The 23,678-nt window shown below is 46.3% G+C and overlaps 1 long non-coding RNA gene and 1 pseudogene across 1 annotated transcript; both read right to left on the bottom strand.

Moving 5' to 3' along the window:
* Nucleotides 1-224: 224 nt before the first annotated feature.
* Nucleotides 225-4,324, bottom strand: LOC125515613 (annotated as a pseudogene).
* Nucleotides 4,325-20,495: 16,171 nt separating this feature from the next.
* LOC125513132 lies at nucleotides 20,496-22,920 on the bottom strand. Its single transcript, XR_007285691.1, has 3 exons — nucleotides 22,718-22,920; nucleotides 22,510-22,562; nucleotides 20,496-20,754 (listed from the first exon to the last, which is right to left on the bottom strand). It is a non-coding gene; the product is annotated as an uncharacterized LOC125513132 (long non-coding RNA).
* Nucleotides 22,921-23,678: the final 758 nt, after the last annotated feature.

Genomic DNA, 23,678 nt, shown 5'->3' with positions numbered 1-23,678 from the left:
ATCCTTACCGACTGCAGCCCACCAAACGGTCCAGGCCTCTTTCCCGAAGTGTCTGACACCATCGACCGCATCTGCGATCGCCGCCGTGCTTCACCTTCTGCCAATGATACGTCTCCTGGCACCCATCAAGCATGATCCTTAACATCATGTTGATCTTCCACATAGCCTTCTCGCAACCTTGCTCGCAATACCACTTGTTATAATAAAACACGAGCAAGATCATAGGCGGCACACCGAGGCATGATATTTATTAACGAAGTTCACCGATATGGCTACATCCCCGTGGTAATGACTATGGACGCTCCTCCCAAAAATGCCGTAACACCAGCCGCCTGGGCGCCGGCACAAGCCGCCAGCTCCCAGGCGTACCTATTGCTATCAAGTCATCATGGGTTACAATGTGTGGTGGCCCCTCAATATATAAGATGCATAGGATATAACATGTCTGACTCCTACATGACTCGTATCTATCCAAACCAATTACAACTCAAAGTTCACGCAACCCCCTACATACAAATATATTCGACACGAATATAAAAAATGATGTTCATAAATAAACGACATAGAGCCAACATATCCATATGAACAATCACCGTGCCGCACTCCCCATCTCCCGTGTCCATTCAATATACTCCTTTTTAATCTTCTTTAGCCTCACTACCACATCGCCCATAGTCATTCTTTGGTCAGGCAAGCTGGTAGAGCAGAGCAAGCCTATCTCGAATAAAGGCACAAGAAAGCGACCATCCAAGCTGCAACTTGAAGTGGAGGAGGAGGATTGCAGCAGCTGACCATCAACGATATGAACAAGATTTACAGGGAACGCCTGATGAACCCATTGCCGAAGGCTCAATTCTCCGACGAACATAGCATCCGTGGGTCTGCGTCTAGTGAACACTTCAAGGAGCATGATCCCGTAGCTGAACACATCACTCTTCCGCGATGCTCTCCCATAAGATCCATACTCTGCTCATCAAAGTTCACAAACAATAACGAGAGCATCATTGGTCAATTTTCCTTTTTGTGTGAATTGATTGGTAACAAGTTCTCACTAAGAAATGGTATGCTCTAAATCAGGAAGTGAATTAAGCGATACAACAAGTACTAGTTGAATACCTGGTGCCATGTACCCAACTGTTCCAGGCATGCTTGCACAGATCATGGATCCCTCATCACCTAGTAGCAACCTTGCAATGCCAAAGTCTGACACATGAGCCGTCATGTCCTCATTGAACAGAACATTGCTAGGCTTCAAGTCGCAGTGCAAGACTACATCATAATGCTCATGGTGTAAGTATTCCATTGCCATGGACACATCGAGCATGACACCCAACCTCTCAAGGAACCCGAAGTGCCTTACGCCTTGAGAGTGGTGTAGGAGTGCCTCTAAGCTTCCATTCGGCATGTACTCAAGCACTAATGCTCTCCAATCTAGGTTGGAACAGGTGTTGAGTATCTTTATTAGGTTGCGGTGCCGTGCCATGCGCAGCACTCGACACTCAGCATCAAAACTTCTGATCGCTTTTTCCTGATGCATGTCTAGCACTTTTACTGCAACCACTAGGCCACTGCTGAGCTGGCCCTTGAATACTTTCCCGAAGCTACCAGACCCTAACAAATTATTGTCGCTGAAGTTGTTGGTAGCACGACTGAGCTCATGATGGGAAACTAACTGGTGGCATATTACATCAGATGGATCGGTTGAAGATTTAACCTCGCTGTTTCTTTTATGTCTCCTTCTAATCAAAACATATAAGAAAATTCCAAGAGCTCCAAATGCAACAGCGATGGCAGGGAGTAGAATTTTTAGCAATTTTCTATTACGATAGGGATGCTTCTCAATACAAGGAGAAAATCCAAGGCTTGGAGAACCACATAGCCCAGCATTCCCAGTCAAACTTTGCAACGTGAGGTTTGAGAAAACTCCTCCACCTGGTATCTGGCCTTCTAGTTTGTTGAAGGACAGGTTCAAGGTAGTCAAGTAGGAAAAGTTGGCGAGAAACATTGGAATGGTACCGGAGAGATTGTTGGAGGAGAGGTCCAATGTTGCTAAGTTCACTAGATGCTCAAACGTGTATGGGATTGCGCCTTCGAATTCATTGTGTGATAGATTTAGGTTCGATAGCATCTTAAGTTTTGCAAAAGAATCTGGAATGGCTCCTGTCAAAAGGTTGAAAGAGAAGTCCATTCCAACCACTTGACTTAGCTGATCAACAACGGATGGTACTACACCAGCGAAGGAATTATGAGAAAAATCTAGTGCAATGAGTTTAGGAAGCTGGAATAAGTTTGCCGGTACCAGAGAACCTAACTGGTTATTGGATAACGAGATGTATTCTAACCTGCTTAGATTAACAATACCGGTTGGTATAGAGGCAAACAATTTGTTTCTTTGGAGATACAACCTTTCCAGACTCCTGAGCATGCCAATTTGTGTTGGGATAGGTCCTAACATGTCATTGCTAGAGACATCAAGATGCACGAGATTTTCCATCATAGTGATAGATTCTGGAATTGCGTCGGTTAATAGGTTTTCAGAAAGATCTATCATGGAAAGGCTGCTTAAATTTGAGAAGGCAGCTGGAATACCTCCAGTTAATTTGTTGTGATCTGCAAGGAAAATTTTTAATCCTGTGGAGAGGTTTCCCACATGGTCAGGGATGGTGCCCACAAAAAAATTGCTTGATATAGCAAGGTCTTGGAGCTGGATGCAATTGGAAAGAGCGCTGACAAGAAGTCAATATTGCCCTCTAAATTGTTCCTTAACAGAGAAAGAATGCCCAGAGATGCAATGTTTCCAAGTGTTGTTGGTACACGACCGGATAATTGATTTGTGGCCAATACTAGGAAAGATAATTTGGTTAAATTGCCAAGGGAATCTGGAATTTTGCCTGTTAAGTTATTGGCTTCGAGATGCAGATACGAGAGTTCCTGCATTAGACCAACTCCAGGTGGAATTTCTCCTTCCAAATTACCGCGAGAGAGCTCCAGGTAATTAAGATTGCTAAGATTGCTGAGAGTAGCTGGGATCAAGCCAGAAAGGTCGTTCTCACCCAAGGAGAGAGCTTCAAGCTGCGTCAATTTAGTTAACCATGTTGGTATAACATCCACAAAAGAATTCACAGACAAAGTTAATTTTTGCAGGTACTGGCATGATGCAAGTCCTGGTGGAAACTGACCAACAAAGTTGTTTTGTGCGAGGCCAAAGTAACGCAACATTGGGAGGTTGAAACTTTGATTATCTGGAATCGGCCCAGTTAGGTTGTTGTTGCCTACTAGTGCCATGACTTGCAGCCTGGATTTATTGTACATGGCTTGATGCAATGGACCAGAAAGCTGATTTAATTGCAGGCTCAAGACCTCAAGCATGGTCAGGGAGGCAAGATCATTCGGCACAGGACCTGATAGGCTATTGTTTCCGAAGTCGATATATGTCAAGGAAGGCGTGTCATTGAATAGATGGGATGGTATTTGACCTCTCAAGTTATTTCGGGTTAGAACAATTTTCCCAAGGTTGTGCAAACGCAGCAGCAGCTCAGGAGGGATCTGGCCGGAGAGTTGGTTGTGACCTAGATCAAGAGACACGAGCCTCGAGAGGTTCCCTAGGGCGGGAGGAATGGTGTTTGATAGGCTATTCCGACTGAGAATGAGGTACCTAAGGCGACGTAGCCTGCCAAGGTCGGCTGGGATGGAGCCGGTGAGGTTAGTGTTGGTGAGATTGAGGACAGAGAGGAAAGAGAGGTTACCGAGGTGAGGAGCAATTGACCCATGGAGAGCCATGTCAGGCAGGGACAGAGCAGCGACCCGCGGCTGGCGGCGGCTGCATGCGACGCCAGCCCAGCAGCAGAAGGACACGTTTGACGTCCATGTCCTGGCGAGGACGCCGAGAGGGTCGGAAAGCTGGGCTTTGAAAGCCAGCAGCGCCGCCAGGTCCGTGTCAGTGCCGTTGGCGTTGGCCGGGAATGGAGAAGAAGCGGAGATGGCCAGCAGTGCCAGCAGTACGACGACGCGAATGCATTCGGCGGCCATTGATTTTGAGCTGTCTCTGTTTGTCGATCTCTCCAGTACACAAGTGAGAGTGGTGAACCCATACTATATAGACCAAATGGCTAAAAACAAGCAAGGCTGCTAGGCGGCATATTTTCTTTAGAACTTCTATACATATATAGTGCCCATCTGTTCCCAGTTGAAGACCACCCCAGGCAGGTCATGTGTAAATCCCTGTCATGCGCACTTAAAAAAAGGAACGATGGTTGTCATCTCATCATTGACTATGACAAACCACTAAAGTACATCCGTTTTCTTTATTGGCACTAGTGATCGACTTTGACCTGTCAAATTTCCTAAAATGTGAGTAATTACATTTTTAGCTATTTAGTATTACCAATCTTACAACATACTAGACCAACGATTCATATGTCTAAGGTGCATGAGCACTTCAATTTTGTATTAAAATATTTATTACTATGCTATTAAATACAACTTCATTATGCATTTATTAAGAAAACAACACTTTCTTTGATTAATTGAAAGCATAGTTCAAGATCTAGTTATTACATTTTTCTTTGCCATATTTAGTCATGTGTCTATTAATCTTCTGAGCACCTTGGGAAGTAATTTTGGATTTCATTTGTACTTCTTTCTCCTTTTGTAAAGTTTAGGGATCAACTATCAGGATATCTATGAACGATTTCTGGAAATTACCAAATACAAAAAATATTCTTATTCATATTCTGAATACAAATATTTATGTTATTAGAAGCCAAGAATCATTTTTGACTGACTATTTGGGGGCTCAGGTTAGACGGTCAAACAGAAAAGAAAATGCCATAACCAACTTGATTTTTTTTTTCAGAAATGAGCACCGAAGCACCAATCAGAGACAAAATTTTGTATATTCAACAAGTTGGGCCCTTTTATACTGCATATGCCAAGAGAGCTGTTGCTGGGTCATGATCAGCTGCCATTTGTTGACCGAGTCCTCGTGCAAGCCTTGAATGGAATGAGTATGTTATGGAGTAATTGTTGACTATTGGGGAAAGGGGAGAGCACGCAGTGGGAATAATCAGAGAAAATGAGCCCACTAAGAGCATCTTTGATGTAAATTTGAAGATGTAAAACTAGGTGTTATATAATTTACATCACCAAAAAATGATTTTTACATTTAAAACAAAAGCCAACTCCAACATATGATGTATATTTGTGATGTAAAACCCCAACTCCAATAGATGATGTATTTGAAGATATAAAACTAGTGCACTGAACCTACTGTCGAAACCGGACAGCAGCAAGTTCAGAGATTAGCTCGGCGACCAAGTGGCCTGGTGCTGCCGCTCGAGCTCATGGTTGCGGCTGAAAATGCATGCCCAACCCTCTGGCCACCTTCTTCAGGATCTGCAGCCGCAGCGTGAGCTTCGGTTCAGGCCCCGCCGCTGCCGCCCCATTGCCATCAGTTTGCTGAACGAGGCCGCTGCACTCCCACTGCAGGTCGGGTCGCACTCCCGCTGCAGCTAGCCGGGGTTGGCGGGGATGGCCGGAATCGGCCGGCAGCGGGGAAGAATGCAAAGGGGAGGTCGAAAGGAAGCCAACCCGGTTAGCGGCAGCTCGGAGCGATGCCGGAGCTGCCCGTAATCGGCCGCCGACGACGGCGGTGGAAAGGGGATCGAGCAGGCGGCGGGGGATGAAGTCACGGCGGGCCTGGCGGCCGTCGGGCGGGGGGCGGCGTCGGCGATTTGGTGCTTATTTGGCCGCAAAGGAATCGGGCGGGTGGCGGCTGGTCGCGCGGAAGGGAAAGGAAAGGCGGTTGGCGGTTGGCACGCGACCGGCATTTTTACATTTCCTCTAGGCGGATATGAAAATTTGCACTGTGAGGGGTTGTAGTTTACATCTTCGGAAAATTTACATCTACATTATCTGTTGGAGCAGCATTTTTTTGCCCCAAAAATGCGAAAAGTAGTTATGTTTACATCTACATCTTCTACTGAAGATGCTCTAAAAGGTGAAGTGTCGTTTGATATAGGAAAATTTCCAGTTAGATTAGCGTTCTTCTCGTCATTATGCGACAGCAATTAAAGCTAAGAACTTATGGTACTATCTGCATTCTAAGATTCTCTCTATGTTTTATAATATAAGAGCGTTTTTGGATACTAGACTTTGGTTAGGATTGTCATTCCCCACATTTTAATCCTTCAAGTCTTAGGAAGAATGATTGTCACTACTAACCACGAGACAAATGATTCCTCAGGCATCATTAACCTGCAGCATCAGTCGACTCTGCATACGGTCAGTCTGCTGTTCTTCACCACATCACATGGCGCCGGTGCAGGAGGCAATCAGCAGGATTGTGTTCCCCATCCTAATCAAATTAATGGAGAACTGCCAATTGATTGAATCGAAAAAATCTTAATAAGAAAGAAAGAAAGAACAAGTAAAGGAGGCATGGACCAGGGAGCGGAGAACTGCCGGATCTCGGAGAGACGAAGACGAACTGCGATGCGTTGGCTCCCCCGCGCAGACTCCACCCGCTCCTCGCCGCTGGGAACCAAGAAGCCATTCTATTCTCTGCTCGCCACCCTCTCCCGGTGGCTCAGCCTGGCCGCCGCCGACGAGCCCCGGCCATGCTGCCGTGACCTCTGTTTTGCACCTTCGGTGCCCCAGGGCCAGGGTCTGAGGCTCTGAGCAGTGTAGTATTGGATCATGAATGTTTTTTTGTTCTGAATCAGAAGACTTTCACTGCTTTTCCAGTTTTTGCGCATGGGCATGGCCACCAAAGAGAGAATGTCCACACGGCCGTTTGGAGATCTATTTAATGTTTATTATTTAGAGATGTATCTATGCATGCGTTGTTGCATCATCTTAATTTTGCAATTTTATGCTCTGTTGCTCTGTTTTGCCTTCATTCAGGGACTATGCTGTAACAGGTTTTTAGAGAGCAACCAAAACGAAATCCAGTTGCTTGCTGCTCTCAGTAGATGGGAATCCCAGAGATTGCACAACACCTCTTTCTAAAGTTGCCTTAATTTACCAAAACAACTATACAAGGATGTTGGATTTTTCTGAAGGTTGATTTTCTATAATTAAAATCCCTATGCTGGTTTCGCTATATACCAATTAACTGGGGCCATCCAGGATCAATGTTGGGTATACTGGAGCTTGCTACAGCTAAGATATACGCTAACATTATCAATGTAATAAATTTTCCAGTTAATGCAACAAATTTCTATGTTGTCCAGATAACTAATTAGTTTGTCCTATCTTCTTGTGCATATGAAATGGAACTCACTGGTGTCTGAAAATCTAGAAAACAAGTTGATACAGTACAGTACATTCATGATGGGGTTCACAGTACAGTTAAGGTAATCCTCTGATGCTTTGGTATCTTAACTTGTATATGGAGATTATTGGTGCTGACACATCCAAGATATTTTCTTGAGACATTGGTCCATGTGAAGATAGTGGTAGCTAGCTATTAAGTATTACACACATCTTTTCCCTCTGGTTAGGGTTCCTCTTCCTCTCGAGGCAATTTTATCGCCCTCATTGAGATCTCTCCTTCCCTCCCCCGATCGCCTCTGTGAATCAACTCGGGCTGAATAAGGGGTGATCCTGGATCACCGCCCGGCCTTGGCTTATCCATCGGACGCGAGAAGGGAGATAGGGTTCCTGCAACACCCGATTAGTTTTTCATCGGGTTAGGGTTCAAGCTATCACTACAGGAATCCAGTACTTTGTCGTCTGCCATGGCGGACGGCAAAGGCAGGGACGGCTGACGGCAAAGCACTTTGCCGTGCGCGGCGGACAGCAAACAGTGACGGCAAAGATAGGGTCGGCAAACAGGTCCTTTGCCGTCTGCTTTTTATGGCGGACGGCAAAGAGCCCTTTGCCTACAGCGGCTGACGGCAAAGATGGGGGACGGCAAAATGTTGCACGTCCGCTAGCGTTACTCCGTTAGGCGGCTAACGGCGGCCTTTGTCGTCCGCCAGCGGACGGCAAATTTGAGCGCCTCTTTGCCGTCCGCCAGACGACGTCAGCTATACGTCAGCGCCCGCTCTTTTTTGCCGTCCGCCCAGCGGACGGCAAAGGCAAAGTCTTTGCCATCAGCTTGGCTTTGCCGTCCGCCACGGTAGGCAAATTTGGCCAAATGGTCCATCCCCAGCAAGTACAGGTGGGCGCCACGTGCCCCCTTTGCCGTCTGCCACCGAAGGCAAAGGGGTCTTTGCCGTCTGCCGCGGACGGCAAAGAGCCTGCACTGCCTCTTTTTTGTTCTGTTTTTCTTATATCCAACAATTATCACAACAAATATTTCACAGCACATATATATCCATCACATAAATATCCAGCACATATATATCCAGCACATATATATCCAACATAATAAATATCCAGCACATATATATATATATATATCCATCCATACATACATAGTAGGTTGCACATAGTTCCATCGATCCATACATATTACAATATGCAAAGTTTCATCATAGCAAGCGAGCAGAATACAAGAAGTGCATCAAAGGAAAAAAAACAAGAAAAAGCAAGCAATCCATCATAGGAAGCTGGCTTCCATGAAGTGAATGAAACCTGCAAAATGACAAATAAGAAAGTTAGAAAAAGAAGACTAGAAGAAGAATTAGACTAGAGGAAAAAGAATAGAAGAAGAAGACTAGAAGAAGAAGACTAGAAGAAGAATTAGACTAGAGGAAAAAGAATAGAAGAAGAAGACTAGAAGAAGAAGTATATGCCATATATTAGCTAACTTAGGTGAAATGTATCGTTTATGAGCTAACCTAGGTGAAATGGGTAGTTTATGAGCTATCCTAGGTGAAATGCATCATTTTGGAGCTAACTTAGGTGAAATGGGTCGTTTATGAGCAAACCTAGGTGAAATGGGTCGTTTATGAGCAAACCTAGGTGAAATGGGTCGTTTATGAGCTAAGTTAGGTGAAATGAGTCGTTTATGAGCAAACCTAGGTGAAATGGATCGTTTATGAGCTAACCTAGGTGAAATAGGTTGTTTATGAGCTAACCTAGGTGAAATGGGTCATTTATGAACTAACCTAGGTCAAATGGGTCGTTTATGAGGTAACCTAGGTGAAATGGGTCGTTTATGAGCTAACCTAGGTGAAATTGATCATTTTGGAGCTAACTTAGTTGAAATGGGTCGTTTATGAGCTAACTAAGGTGAAATGCCATGTTTTTGAGCTAACTAAGGTAAAATGGATCATTTTTTTGCTAACTTAGGTGAAATGGGTCATTTTGGAGCTAACCTAGGTGAAATGGGTCATTTTGGAGCTAACCTAGGTGAAATGGGTCATTTTAAAGCTAACGTAGGTAAAATGAATCATTCAGGAGCTAATCTACGTAAAATGGGTCATTTTAGAGCTAACTTGGATAAATTGGATCACTTGTAAGCTAACTAAGGTAAAATGAGTTATTTTAGAGCTAACTTAGGTAGAATGGATGGTTTATGAGGTCAGTAAGCTTATTAAGTCATTTTGGAGGAAAAGAAGCTAACTCTAGGTCATTATGGTAAGCATATTGGAAGAAATAAAGCTAAGTCTAGGTCTTTATGCATTTGTTAAGCAAAACACTAGAGAAACTTATCGTGATCACGGAGGTGTAGGAGCGGGCTGGCTCGCGCCGGTAGCTGGAGAAGGAGCGGGCTGGCTCACGTCGGTAGCTGGAGAAGGAGCAGGCTGGCTCGCGCCGGTAGCTGGAGAAGGATTGTGCGATGCGTTTCTGGAGTTAAGCTGCACCAAAGATCATTTCCAATTTCTCGTTAGCATTATGACACTCAAATGTTAAGACTAGCAAGTAATGCCCATTCAAATTAAACTCACCGTGCTCCCAGGAGCAATCACTGGCATCGGCGGAGCGGTTTGACCGGACTTCTCGCACACAGACTGCACATTTGGTTTTCACGACAGAGTCATACTAGTTAGTAATGAGACTCAAATGTTAAGACTAACAAGTAATCTGCAGAAGAAACTTACCACAAGGAGCTCGTACATGGCCCTTGCCTGCATGTCATTCCGTGCCCTCTCCTGCTCCAACATCGTTGTTGTCTTCTCCTCCAACTCCCGCTGCCTCTCTGCCGCCTCCGCCAGAAGTTTCTCCGTTCTATCTCTCTCACTCTGTATAGCAGCCTGCAACACCACTCACATGACCATTTGTAATAATTGATGGAAGCGCACACAATGTAATGGAGAAAGATAGCTGAGTACGTATAACTAACCTTGAAGGCGAGTTGGACTGGCCGTTCATGAGGCCTTATCTCAGGATCGGAGCTCGACTGGCGCGCCTTGATCTCCGCGAGAGTGCTAGGACAACGGATAAGTCCATCTCCCATGGCTATGGAGCCATGGGACCTCCCGCCACCAGATATCATCAGCAGCTCTGTATCAATGGGACCCTGGCTCGGGTTAAAGTCCTCCCCTTTCCTCGCCTTCCCCTGATCTCTATATTGCACGAGCTTGTCATGGGCGGAGATGTTGGTGAAGTTCTTTGGATCATCGAGGTCAGACGCAGAGAATGCCTTGACTTTCTTGTAAGGGCCAGTGTGGGCCATGGCATACAGGTCGTACACCTCTGGCACCTTATCCGCCTTATTGTAGCATGCCTGAAAGAGAGAAACAAAGTAAATTAGTAATTAAAGGGCTAAAGCTAGCATGATGAATGAATTGCATGAATCATGAAGCAAACCACATACCCAGTTCCGCCCGTACTGAAATAAGTTGGAGCTGCCTTGGTGGTGTGGCACACCTTCCATTTGGGCACGTTTGTCCTTGGCCTCTTTGTGGGTGGCCAGCCATTCTTTTGAGCACCACACATTGACCAACACCTCCCAACAATCCATCCGATCCGCACACCATCTCGGAGGGGCCTAAGTTAGCAAATAGAAACTTGAGCGCTACGGCTATGAATTACTAAATGAAGGAAGTAAGTACAAGGCCTTAAGAATTATCTTCATGTACTTCTCCTTACTCAAGAACTTATCGCGGCACTCCTGCTTGGGCTTCTTGATACCACGCCCGGCGTAGTAGTCTCGAACAGCCTGCACCCGAACCTCATGCCGTAAGTTCTGAAGTAGGCGCTTGCACTCCTTGTGGATAACATGACCCGCCTCCTCCTCGTATCCCTCCTCACACCTGTAGAATGTCTGCAATCAAATGAAACAATATTGATTAGTACAATTAATAACTAGCTAGTTGAAGATTTTTAATTGTGTAAAGGAGCAATTACCCAGAACTTTCTGATCATGACGTCTGCCCTCGTCTTGCACAAGACACCGTCGCTAAACTCACCCGGCGGGGCCGGGGCAGCCAAGTAGTGCTCCCAAGTCAATCCAACCTCTGGAAGCCGACCCTCACCAGGCAACGTGACAAACCCCGGGAAGTTTTGCCGAATCAGAACTCCAAGGACGGAGTTGGGCCGGCGGACACTTTCATGGTGGTCCCAACCCCTGCAGCATGACAAGGCCAACACATCAGTTATTTGAAGAAACGTGAATGCAGAAGGTACAAAAAGGTTAAATGCACTTACCTCTCCCCATCAGGGAAAATCAACCACCTCTGCTCGCGGGTCGCCGGCACGGACGGGAGCCGTGTAGCACCACGCTGGTAGACGTTGCCCCCCTCCTCCCCCTCCTCATCAGTCGGCTCCCCGCCATCATCAGCATGGCCACTCGGCTCCCCGCCATCATCAGCGTGGCCACTCGGCTCCTCAGGCTAACCCGACCAGGTACCCCATCCAAACGTGTGCTCCTTCGGGGTCTCGTGGGCCGAAGACCCGTGGACCGGAGGCTCGTGGACCGGAGTCCGTGCAGCCTCCTCCTCAGACGAGTCCACCCTAGCAGTCACGTGCTCGGGTGAAACAGCTGGGGGCGGCGGCGAGGAAGGCGCCGTAAGAGTCACCCTACCTCCTCTCCCGCGACCACGTGCTCCACCTCCTCTCTTCTTCTTACCTCGTCCCCTGCTGGGCACCGCGGTCGACAAAGAAGGGCCCGGCGGTGTCGCGATACTGTCCAGCAACGCTCGGCGGAGAGGTGCGTGTGGAATGGAAGACCTCACACCACGCGCCGACGAAGAAGGGGCCTCGGCGCGCTCCCGACCAGCGCCCACCATCTTTCAACACCTGCCATGACAAAGAATAAACGAAATTAGTACAACATAAAAAAAAGTACCAACATGAATAATAATATGTATATCACTTAAGTGTATCATCATCAAGTACAACATAAAAAAATTGAATACCTGACACTACTAATAATCTCGATCAGTATCATCAATAAATGCATAATCATCATCATCACTATAATCAATGATGGGCTCATAGGGTTCATTGGCATCAACATGTGCAAGGCCACCTTGACGTAATCGGTCAAGCATTGACAGGTCATCCGCCGCAGTAACCTCTTCTTGTTCCGGCTCTTCTTGTTCCTCCTCTGGGGTGATGTCGGATTCATTGTCGTTGTCTACCACAATATACCTGGAAGACTTGCAAATGGGACAATAGTTTAAGTCCGCATAGTCAAGCCTAAATAAGGCACATCCTTTCTCACATGCATGTATCTTCTCATAGGGCATCTTCAGTGCACGGAGGATTTTGTCCGACTGGTACAGGTTTGCATGCATTACATGGCCTTTGGGTAGAAAGCGTCCAAATACTGTCATAATTGCGTCATAGCATTCTCTCCCCAAGTTGAACTGAGCCTTCAGAGCCATTACTTGTGAGATGGCATCCAACTAACAAAGCTTAGTGTGCTCGTGGAGCGGACGTTTTGAAGACTCCAACATTTCATTGAAGGCCTTTGCAGATTCCTCCATCTCCTCGTCCGAATCCCGAGCATCATCATAGTCTTGCACCATGTTTTCCATCCCGGTACCATGCTCGTCGGTGCGACGACGATCCACCTCAGCTCGGTCACGTTGGGCAGACTCACCATGAAATGTCCACACCGTATAATCGGGCGTAAAACCACTCTTCTGCAGGTGTTTGCCCATTTCAGCCTTTGTCTTCTTTTCCCAATTGCCGCACCGGAAACAGGGGCACCAGGTTTTCTTTTGGCCATTTGCAAATGCGGCTTGCACAAACCCCTTGGTTTTTGTGAACCATTCAGCGCTCCATTTGTTCTGACCAGTGTGACCGGTATACACCCACGCACGGTCACTCATCTTGACTTTTAGAGCTACTGGACACACAACAATTATATATGTAATTCACCATGTATATATTCATCAGTTGATCTACTTTGTCAATTTTATTACGTCCATGCAACCTACACTCTAATAGGTAATGATAGGTCCTAATCCCACCCGTGTATGTGTAGATTGGGTTCATTTTCCCATGCTATGCTCCAGATCCGACGCAAAATTTTGGCAGCACCTCCCCGCTGTTCTCCTGATACACGTCTCTGCAATAAACAGAGAGGATGTGTACCCGGAGAACAACAGGGGAGGCACTGACGAAATTTATGCGTCGGATCCGGAGCAAAGCATATGGGAAAACGAACCCAATCTACACATACTCGGGCTGTCCATGGATAGCATTGGACAATTCAAAAGAATCAAGGTTATAAATATGCAAATGCATGCATATTTATAACTATGACGCTTTCGAATGGGAGACACATATTGGTTACGCATACTGATGATTCAAGACACATATATAGCTAGCTATCAAGTTTCATCGGAATAGATCAAATAATTAATGGGGGAGGAGGACTTGTCATTTGTGCTCACCCACGAACGAAGGGGCAGAGCTCGTCAAACGCACGGCGAGGTCGTCGAACACCAAACATCGCAGCGATGAAACAACTGCACATTTAAAACTACATGATCAACACAATTATATATGATGTTTTTCATAACAAAATCGAAAAATATATGACCTAACTAATAATTCACAAATATATGACCCTGTCGGCCTCTGGAAGGCCAAAGAACACCTTTTCGGGAGGTGTCGGGGGTCGGGGTGTCCTGTCGGTGTCGGGGAGCCGTGTCGGGGTCGGGGTGCTGTTTCGGGGTCGAGGGGGTCGGGGTGTCGTGTCGATGTCGGGGTAGTGCCGTGTCGGTGTCGGGGTGTTGTTTCGGGGTGTTGTTTCGGGGTCGGCATGTGGTGTCGGGGTCAGGGTGTCGGGTCAGGCTCGGGGTCGGGGTGTCGGGGTGTAGGGGTGCCGGGTCGGGGTCTGGGTACCGTGTCGGGTCGGGTTTTTTTTTCCTTTTTTTCCTTTTCTTCTTCTTCCTCTTCTTCCCTTTCTTCCTTTTTTTCCTTCTTCTTCTTCTTCTTCTTCTTCTTCTTCTTCTTCTTCTTCTTCTTCTTCTTCTTCTTCCTCCTCCTCCTTTCCTTTTTCCTCTTCTTCTTCTCCTCCTCTCCTCTTTTTTCTTCTTCTTCTTCCTCTTCTTCTTTTTCTTCTCCTCCTCCTCCTCTTCTTCTCCTCTCCTCTTTTTCTCTTCTTCTTTTTCCCTAAAACTAAACTAAACCTAAACCTAAAACTAAAAAAACAGAAAAAGGAAAAAACTAAATCTAAACCTAAAACTAAACCTATAAACCCAAAACTAATCCTAAAACAAAACTAAAACTAAATCTAAACTAAACATAAACCTAAACTAAAAAAACAGAAAAAAGGAAAAAAAAAGGAGGCAGAGAGCTCACCTGGGTGGAGCGCTGGGGCGGCGGCGGGGTGGTGGGGCGACGGGGCGGCGGCGAGTAACTGGGGAGAGAAAGAGAGAGAGAGGGGCGGGGTGGGGCGCGGCCGTTAACGTTAGTGGGGCCCTCCCTCTTTGCCTTCCGCCCCCCTTTGTCGTCCGCCTTTTTGCTCTTTGTCGTCCGCTAGCGGAAGGCAAAGAGGGGGGGCCGTTAGGTTTTTTTTAGCAGCTCGTCAGTGGGGCCCCTCCCTCTTTGCCGTCCGCTAGCCGACGGCAAAGAATCTTTGTCGTCCGCTAGCCGACGGCAAAGAACTGGCTGATGGCAAATTAGGTCTTTGCCATCAGCCAGTTCTTTGCCGTCTGCTTTTTGGTAGCTGATGGCAAAGAGCTTCTTTGCCGTCTGCTAGCTGACGGCAAAGAGCTGGCAGATGGCAAAGTAGCTGATTCCAGTAGTGTATGGCATCGGGTGGCTCGACTTCGGCATCGGCGCCCGGAGTAGACCCCGCTGATGAGATTGGGAAGATGATGGCGGAGTTAGGGCTTCGTGAGGAAGATTTGGACGACATCGTCTATGACGAGAAAGAGGCACCGCCTAATGCGACAAGATGGACTGCAGTGGCGCGGGTGCACATCAACAAACCCTATAGTCAGTACTGGTTTTTCAAGAACATGCGGGCAAAGGCAAGTGATGGCAATGACGGAACTGGCTCTACAGCAAAACCAACCATGGCGGGCTCCAATGAGGGGCGCCGCCGGACCCGGTGAGTATACTAACTTGGAACTGTCGTGCTGCAGGAAAACCCGCGACAGTTAGTGAGCTTCGCGATATGGCGAAGCAGTTTGCCCCCTTTATTGTATGCATTGTTGAAACTCAGTTAGAGGGTAGTCGTGTGGAGAATTTGGTTGATACTCTTGGTTACAATAAAAAAATTGAAGTTAGTAGTTCCGGTAGAAGTGGTGGTATAGGGATTTTTTGGAATGATTCAACAAAGCTTGAAATTATCGGTTACTCTGAGTGCCATGTGGATGCTGAAGTTGATTCTTTACTTGGCTCGAAGGCAAGATTTACATTTGTCTACGGAGAAGCTCAAGTGAGCGAGAGATATAAGACGTGGAACATGTTGAGAGGCATTACTAGCTCGAGCTCTCTCCCATGGGAAGTTATTGGCAATTTTAATGAAATATTGCATGCTACTGAACACGAAGGTGTTGGTAACAGGAGTCAGGCATAGATGGATGCGTTTCGCGACGCACTTGATACTTGCGGGCTAGCGGACATCGGATACCAAGAGAACCCTTGGACGTTTGAAAAAAAGATTGCTGGAGGAACCTTTACACGCGTGAGACTCGACCGTTGTGTGGCGTCTCCGGAGTGGTTACTTTGCCTTCCCGTCAGCGAAGCTTGAACATAAGAACACAGCGACATCGGACCATGCAGCAATCCTGTTAACACTAGCTGATGACCAAGCTCTCAGGTTGGGGCCACGATCTTTTAAATATGAGCTAATGTGGGAGCGGCACCCTGGTTTTTCAGAATTAGTCTCGGGAAGCTGGAATGATTCAGTAGCAACCACAGTACCCGAGCTGCATGGGAAGCTAAAGGGACTCTCAAGAGGACGGGCTGCATGGGATCGGACAGAGTTCGGCTCAGTACTTGGGGAGATTAAAAAACTAAAGTCTGAATTTGACACTTTGCGCGCACAAACTGGTAGGTCTAGCCCTACTCACGTGGAAACAAAAATTATGGACAGATTGGTTGAATTATACCACCGGATGGAGATTCTATGGCGTCAAAGAGCTCGACTCAGACTAGTTATCCCATGGGGATAAGAACACTTATTTCTTCCATCTCCGTGCCAGCCGGAGGAGAAGGAAGAATAAGATTAAGGCGCTAATGCGTCCGGACGGCAGCCTCACGGAAGACACTCATGAGATGGAGAACATGGTCAATGCCTTTTACATGAATTTGTATACCTCCGAGGGAGTCCAAAATATGGAGAGGGTTATCTGGGCAGTTCCCCGCAAAGTATCCAGTGATATGAATGCCCATCTGAATGCTGCTTATACACGGCATGAGGTGAAGGATGCTTTGTTTCAGATGTTCCCCATCAAATCACCTGGCCCTGACGGTTTCCCAGCACACTTTTTTCAGCGCCACTGGGGTGTGTGTGGGGAAGAAGTAACAAATATGGTGCTGCGCATTGTTGAAGGAACCGAGTCGACTGAGAGCATAAATGAAACCATATTAGTACTAATTTCGAAGGTAAAAGATCCAAATCAGCTGACTCAATTCCGTCCAATTAGTTTATGCAATGTCTTATATAAAATTGCATGCAAAGTGGTCTCAAGCCGTTCGAAGTTAGTTTTGCCCGATATTATATCTCCAGAGCAATCTGCCTTTGTACCCGGAAGGTTGATCACTGATAATATAATTGCAGCTTATGAATGTTTGCATTTTATGAAGAGGAACAGAGCAAAGAAAACACAGTCATGCGCTCGCAAGTTGGATATGATGAAAGCTTATGACAGGGTAGAGTGGTCATATCTTCAAGCCATAATGCTTAAGTTGGGTGGACATTGTCATGGGCATGGTCACATCGGTGAAATTTTCAGTAATGTTCAATGGTAAAAATTTACAACAATTTACACCTTCAAGAGGCATCCGACGGGGAGATCCTATCTCCCCATACTTGTTCTTGTTAGCAGCAGAGGGTCTTTCGTGCCTGTTAAAATCCAGAGATGAGTCATCAAATCTTCGTGGGATACAGGTGGCACCTTCGGCGCCATATGTGAACCATCTTTTATTTGCAGATGACAGCCTGCTGTTTTTCAGGGCCAACAGTGTGGGAGCTGGTGAGGTCAACCAAGTGTTGGAGATATATTGTCAAGCAACAGGACAACGAATTAACCATGATAAATCATCTATTTTCTTCAGTGAAGGAGTTCCCGACACAGTTAGAGCTGAAATGAAAGGTTTGCTTCAAGTACCAAACGAGACCCTGAGTGAGAAATACTTGGGCATGCCTTCAGATGTGGGAAGTTCGAAGAATGGTGCTTTTAAATTCCTGAAAGACCGTCCGTGGAGCAAGATTCAAGGATGGATTGAGAAAACTTTGTCAACCGCAGGCAAGGAAGTACTAGTCAAATCAATGGCGCAAGCAGTACCGGTTTTTTCTATGTCCTGCTTCAAGCTCCCTAGGGGTCTCTGTGAACATCTCAATATACTCATAAGGAAGTTTTGATGGGGCAGCAAGGATGGCCGCCGGAAACCAAACTGGGTTTCTTGGAAGGATATGACACAAGCCAAAGCTATGGGTGGTTTGGGTTTTAAGGACTTTGAATTGTTCAATCTCGTGATGCTTGCAAAGCAGGGCTGGCGCTTATTACAACAACCAGACTCCTTGACTGCCAAGATCCTCAAGAGTGTTTATTTTCCAACTTCAACGGTACTGCAAGCACAACTAAGATCTCATCCTAGTCAAATCTGGAGATCAATTATGGATGGAGTTGAAGTGTTAAAGCTAGGACTTATTAAATGCATTGGGAGTGGAAATTCGACTGATGTGTGGCTGGACAATTGGATTCCTACAGATGAAATGTTGCGTGCTTATGGTAGCAAAGTGGTGAATCCACCAAGGCTGGCATCAGACTATATTAACCATACAGCGGCCACATGGGATAAGCAGAAGCTTGAGAAAATTTTCTTGCTCATGGATATACCCGCTATCATGGTGATCCCTCTCAGTACATGTAACTTTGATGACTATTGGGCCTGGCATTTCGAAAGGAACGGAAATTTTTTAGTACGGTCTGCCTATAGAATGCTTGTGGCAACGAAGCAGCGAAGAGAAGCTTGGCTCGAGGGTAGCGCGGGTCCTTCAAGTACTCGCACTGATGAAAAATCATGGAAATGGCTATGGAGCATTCAAGTACCAGCAAAAATTTTCATGTTCATGTGGCGCTTGGCTAGACACTCGCTTCCTACCGAAGATGTGCGTGCACATCGAAACATGTCCAACACTAGCTCTTGCGGTTTATGTGGTTCTCAGGATTCGTGGAGACATTCACTTCTTGAGTGTTCTATGTCGAGGTGTGTGTGGGCATTGGAGGAAGAGGAGATTGTTGATCAAATGATAGCCACAACGGAACCAAATGCGAAACACTGGATCTTCACCCTCATGGCCAGCTTACCACATGATAAATTTGTTCGCATGGCGGTTACCTTGTGGGCAATTTGGACGGCGCGACGCAAATTTATTCACGAGGGAACTACACAAAGCCCGCGGGCAACACACTGTTTTGTGGACAGGTTCATCTCAGAGCTCCAACTGATACATGCAAAACCTCAGGCGATTTCACAAAGAGCCCCGCCAGCAGCGGGACCAACACATGCAAGACCCTCAGCTCGGCCAATGGGTTTTGCTAAGATTCACGTCGACGGCGCCGTGCTTAGGGGGCGAGGTGGATCGGCGGCTGCTGTATGCCGAGACGACGCAGGCAATTATACAGCACTGGTTATTGAGGGCCAAACTGATCCTGCCACACTGGAGGCCATCGCATGTAGGGAATCGCTTGCATTGGCTGCAGACCTTCTCCTCCAAAGTTTCATTGTCTCTTCAGACTGCAAGCAAGTGGTGAGTGACATACACAAGGGTTGTCAGGGGCCCTATGGTTCTGTTATCACGGAAATGAAACTCCGAGCATCTAGTTTTACTTGTAATTTTATTTTTGAAAGTCGAGCCGCTAATGGTGAGGCTCATAGTCTAGCTAAGCACTCTCTTAATCTCGGTCCGGGGCGTCACGTCTGGTTGGCCAACCCCCATGATCCGACTTGTATCCCACATCATGTGGATTATCTTCAATAAAGCTTAGCTTTGTCCTAAAAAAACTATGAAGTATTACATCCGTCCTAAATTATTTGTCTTTGATTTTTCTAGATATAGATGAATCTAACAATAAAACGTGTCTAGATAGATAAATCTAAGACAAGTAATTCCAGACGAAGGGAGTATTAAGGAATATATTTTTTTCTTTGCGACGTGAAGGAAGAAATTGGGGCAAGCACCACTCAAAAGGATGCAAATTTACTTCCTGACATAATATGTGGTGATTTTCCGTGACCTCTCATTCACTCCTTTTGGATAAGAAGCTAGCTACATCATGCATGGCATGGTGAAGCAGGCAAGCACTAATTAAGCACGTTGGCGTTTCCTAAGCTAGATCAAAGCTTGAAATACTAGATCAGGCCTATGTGTGGGAGAGGCCTAGCTTGATGATGGCTCGTCTTGTAGCTAGCCATCATGGGTGCGGTTCCGTATTCAAGCTAGACAAATGTGCACCAGGCCAAATGCTCACTTGGCCAAGTGGGTTTCAGTGAGACTGACTCTACCTGGGCAGGTTCATTCGTCTAGTCAAATTAATTTCCACAAGGCCAAGTGGTGTTCAGACAATCGACAGGGAAATGTTTGACGATTCTTTGCCGTGCGCTCGAGGGCTCGAGGGTTCGTGGAGGCAACAACAGGCTGAAAAGATCCATACATGTTGGATCATGACGTTTTATTTATGTTTCGATTGAGAAGAACTTCATTGCTTGTCCAGTTTTTGCACCAAAGAGAGAATCATGACAACCAACGATGAGATGAATTATCAGTGGCTTCATCTATGTACTCTCCTTTGATTATTTCAAGACGAAATATATGATCAGCGGCCTCTTCAGGTCATCCTCAGCTGGGCATAGCAAAATCAAACCCCTAAACGTCCTCCATGCGCGTCCGCCTACATTAACCGGTTTGACGATTCTCATGTCCAAGTGAAGTTCAGTGATCTTTTTTTTTAGATAAGAGGCCCGAGCCCGACTTTATAGATAAAGCCACCAGGCAGAGTCACAACCACCAGACTAAACCACATAAGTTTAACACAGCACGAATAGAGAGTATGGGTACAAGGCATCCAGCCTATCAAGGCACGCAGGCCAGCCAAACGAATCTCGGAAACACTAAGAAACCGTCCTCCTGGACTGCCGCAGTAGAGAAGAAGCCGTAGATTTCATCTTGGATAGCATATCGTCGAAAGCCTCAAAGTCCCCATCCTTAGTCAATGATCTCCACTGCTGCAAGAAGACATTAGCTTTAAATAAGCAACTCACAGGGTTAGCCGGGAAAATGTGTTCAATAGTGAACTTGTTTCTAGTATTCCAAAGTGCCCAACAGATCGCTGCCCAGCCCACCATGAAAACCCGCTTAGACCGGCCTGCTAAAGTATTGATACAGCGCCGAGGATCCTCAAAGAGGCAGGGTTCCAAGGGACATGCAGCCAAAGTATAATGCAACTCCAGATGAATTTAGCCAAGGAGCACTGGAAAAATATATGTTCTGTATCCTCTAGGGCGCCACACAGTTGGCATCTATGAGAACCCGGTCCGTTCCTCTTTTTAATCTGGTCAGCCGCTGGGAGCTTGCGACGAAGAGCTTGCCAAAGGAAGATTTTGATCTTAGGAGGGATGCGGTCGGACCAGATAAGTTTAAACTTGTCAGTGTGAACACCAGCGATGAGATGCGAATACGCCGACTTAACAGTAAAACGCCCCGAAGGGGTGTGAGGCCAAAAAACGGAGTCCTCTTCCTCCGAGAGCAGGGGGAAGCAGGCAGTAAGGCGTTGCCAATCTTTCAACTCCACAGGGGAAAGAGAGCGCCGGAAATCTAAAACCCAACCCTGAGCCGAGAGCTCAGAGATAGAGATCTCAGGGTTATCACAAAAGGAGAACAGAGTCGGATAAGCCACCGCAAGAGTGGTGTCTCCAACCCACCAGTCTAACCAAAAACGCGTGGATTTGCCATTACGGACTACGAATTTCACCAGGGACCGAAATATCGGTCTGATACTAACAAGCTGGTGCCAAAATTGAGAGCCTCCAGAAGAGGAAGCGAACATAGGACTCGAGAGGGGAAAATATTTAGCTTTGAGAAGGTTAAGCCAAGCAGGTCGATCATCCAGGAACATGATCTTCCACCACCACTTTAACAAGAGACACTTATTCATGATTCTGATGTTGATGATGCCAAGGCCCCCATGTTCTTAGGTCTGCAAATGAGATCCCACTTGACCATCCTATATTTGCGTTTGTTATCGGAGGAATTCCAGTAAAAGGCACCCCTGTGCTTATCGAAACCAGCGTGAGTCCCATCAGACAGAAGATAAAAGCCCATTAGGAACATCGGGAGAGGGGAAAGGCAGGAGTTGGTAAGGGCGACCTTGCCTGCCTGAGAATTATAGCGTCCTCGCCACGGCAAAACTTTGTTGCCAACTTTTAGTCACAGCCGGGGCAAACTCTTTGGCCAACATCTTAAGCGGGGAGATGGGTAAGCCCAAGTATTTGAGAGGAAAGGATCCTAGCGAGCAGTTCAAGAGATGGGCGACCCTTTGCGCTTCCGAGTCAGATACCCGAGTCACAATGACCTCGGAAAGGAAAGGAAAGGATTTGGCTGTTCTTCGCCGTGTGCTCGATGGTTTGAGGGGGCGACCAACAGACTCAGCCACACATATTTTTTTTCCTAGAAAAAATGACAAGAAAAGATTGATGCACGTTGGATCGTGACAGTTTTTTTTTTTTTTTGGGGGGGGGGGGGGGGGTCTGAATCAGAGGAGTTTCACTGCTCTTCCAGTTTCTGCACACGGGCAGCAAAGAGAGGATCATGACAGTGGCATCATTGCAGTGTTTGTAAGTAAATAAGTAGGACGAATGATTCTCTACATTGTAATCGTTCGATTCCTAAGAAGAATCGTCACTCCTCACATTGTAATCCTTTGATTCTTAAGAAGAATGATTGTCACTAACCGCGAAACAATGACCGGCGACCTCACTTACCTGCAGCTCTGCTTTGGTACTTCGTTAAGACAGAGTTGCATCATCAGTGGAGTCTGCATACAGACATACAGTCAGTCTCCGTCACATCACATGCTAATCAGCAGGATTGCGTTCCCCATTCTAATCAAATTAATGGTGAACTAACAGCCGATTGAATCGGAAAAATATCAATAAGAGAGAAAGAAAGAAGAAGCAAGGAGGCATGGACCAGGGAGAAGAGAACTGCCGGATCCCGGAGAGACCAAGACCAACTGCGATGCGTCGGCGCCGGACTCTCTCCCCCTCCCACCCAGACTCCATTGGGAATATAGAATCCACTCTATTCTCCCCGTGGCCCAGCGGCGGCTTTCTTTCCTGGCCGCCGTCGACGAGCCCCGGCCGTGCGGCCGTGACCTCTGTTTTGCACCTTCGGTGCCCCATGGCCAGGGTCTGAGCAGAGTGTGGTATTGGGCCTTAATTGTTGGAGCTTGGAGCTGAGAGAGAAGCGTCATGGGCCTTTGTTTTGCAGCTGCACTAATTAGCATTTGGGCTTTTTACTGGGTTACTGCAAACTGAAGGAGTCGAACGTTGTGCACTCTCACCAGTTCAATGAGTGTGCCTCAAAAACAAAAATCCCGTTCATGCTCACATAATCTGCATTAACTTGTAAGGAAAACATAATCTACACTAACAAAGTGCCACAAGTTGCTAAAAAAAACAGAGCTGCCACAATGCCGAGGTGCATTTGCTGGCTATTGGGTGTTATGTTTGATTTAACCAGGTGATTTCCCCGCGCGTTGCAGTGGGACTTCAAAGATAAATTTAAAATGAATTATATATGAAGGAAATGATGTAAATCAAATGCTACTATCTTTGAACGTAGTTTTTTTTGTACTTGCATTGTGTGTGAACAAAAAAGTACCCATGTGTCGTTGACCATATCAGTTGAAGCAATTAAATTGATGCACATCAACAGCCTTTAGAAAGAAAACAAATTAAATAATCTCCAATGTACTACATATGTCAATTGATAATGAAATAGACATGTTGATGTGGTTTTTACATGGATGAGAAATATTGTTAGTGGATTCTTATGTGGCACATTTGATGAATTGGATTGCTTGGATGTAAAAAAAAATAGAGTTAAATAGAGTTATTGGTGATAAAGACATGATGTGGTCGGCATGGCT

This window comes from Triticum urartu, chromosome 6 (genome assembly GCF_003073215.2).
Source record: "Triticum urartu cultivar G1812 chromosome 6, Tu2.1, whole genome shotgun sequence".
Classification (NCBI taxonomy): Eukaryota; Viridiplantae; Streptophyta; class Magnoliopsida; order Poales; family Poaceae; genus Triticum; species Triticum urartu.
The sequence above is the reverse complement of the archived record's forward strand: the minus strand, read 5'-3'. Positions and strand labels throughout refer to the sequence as shown.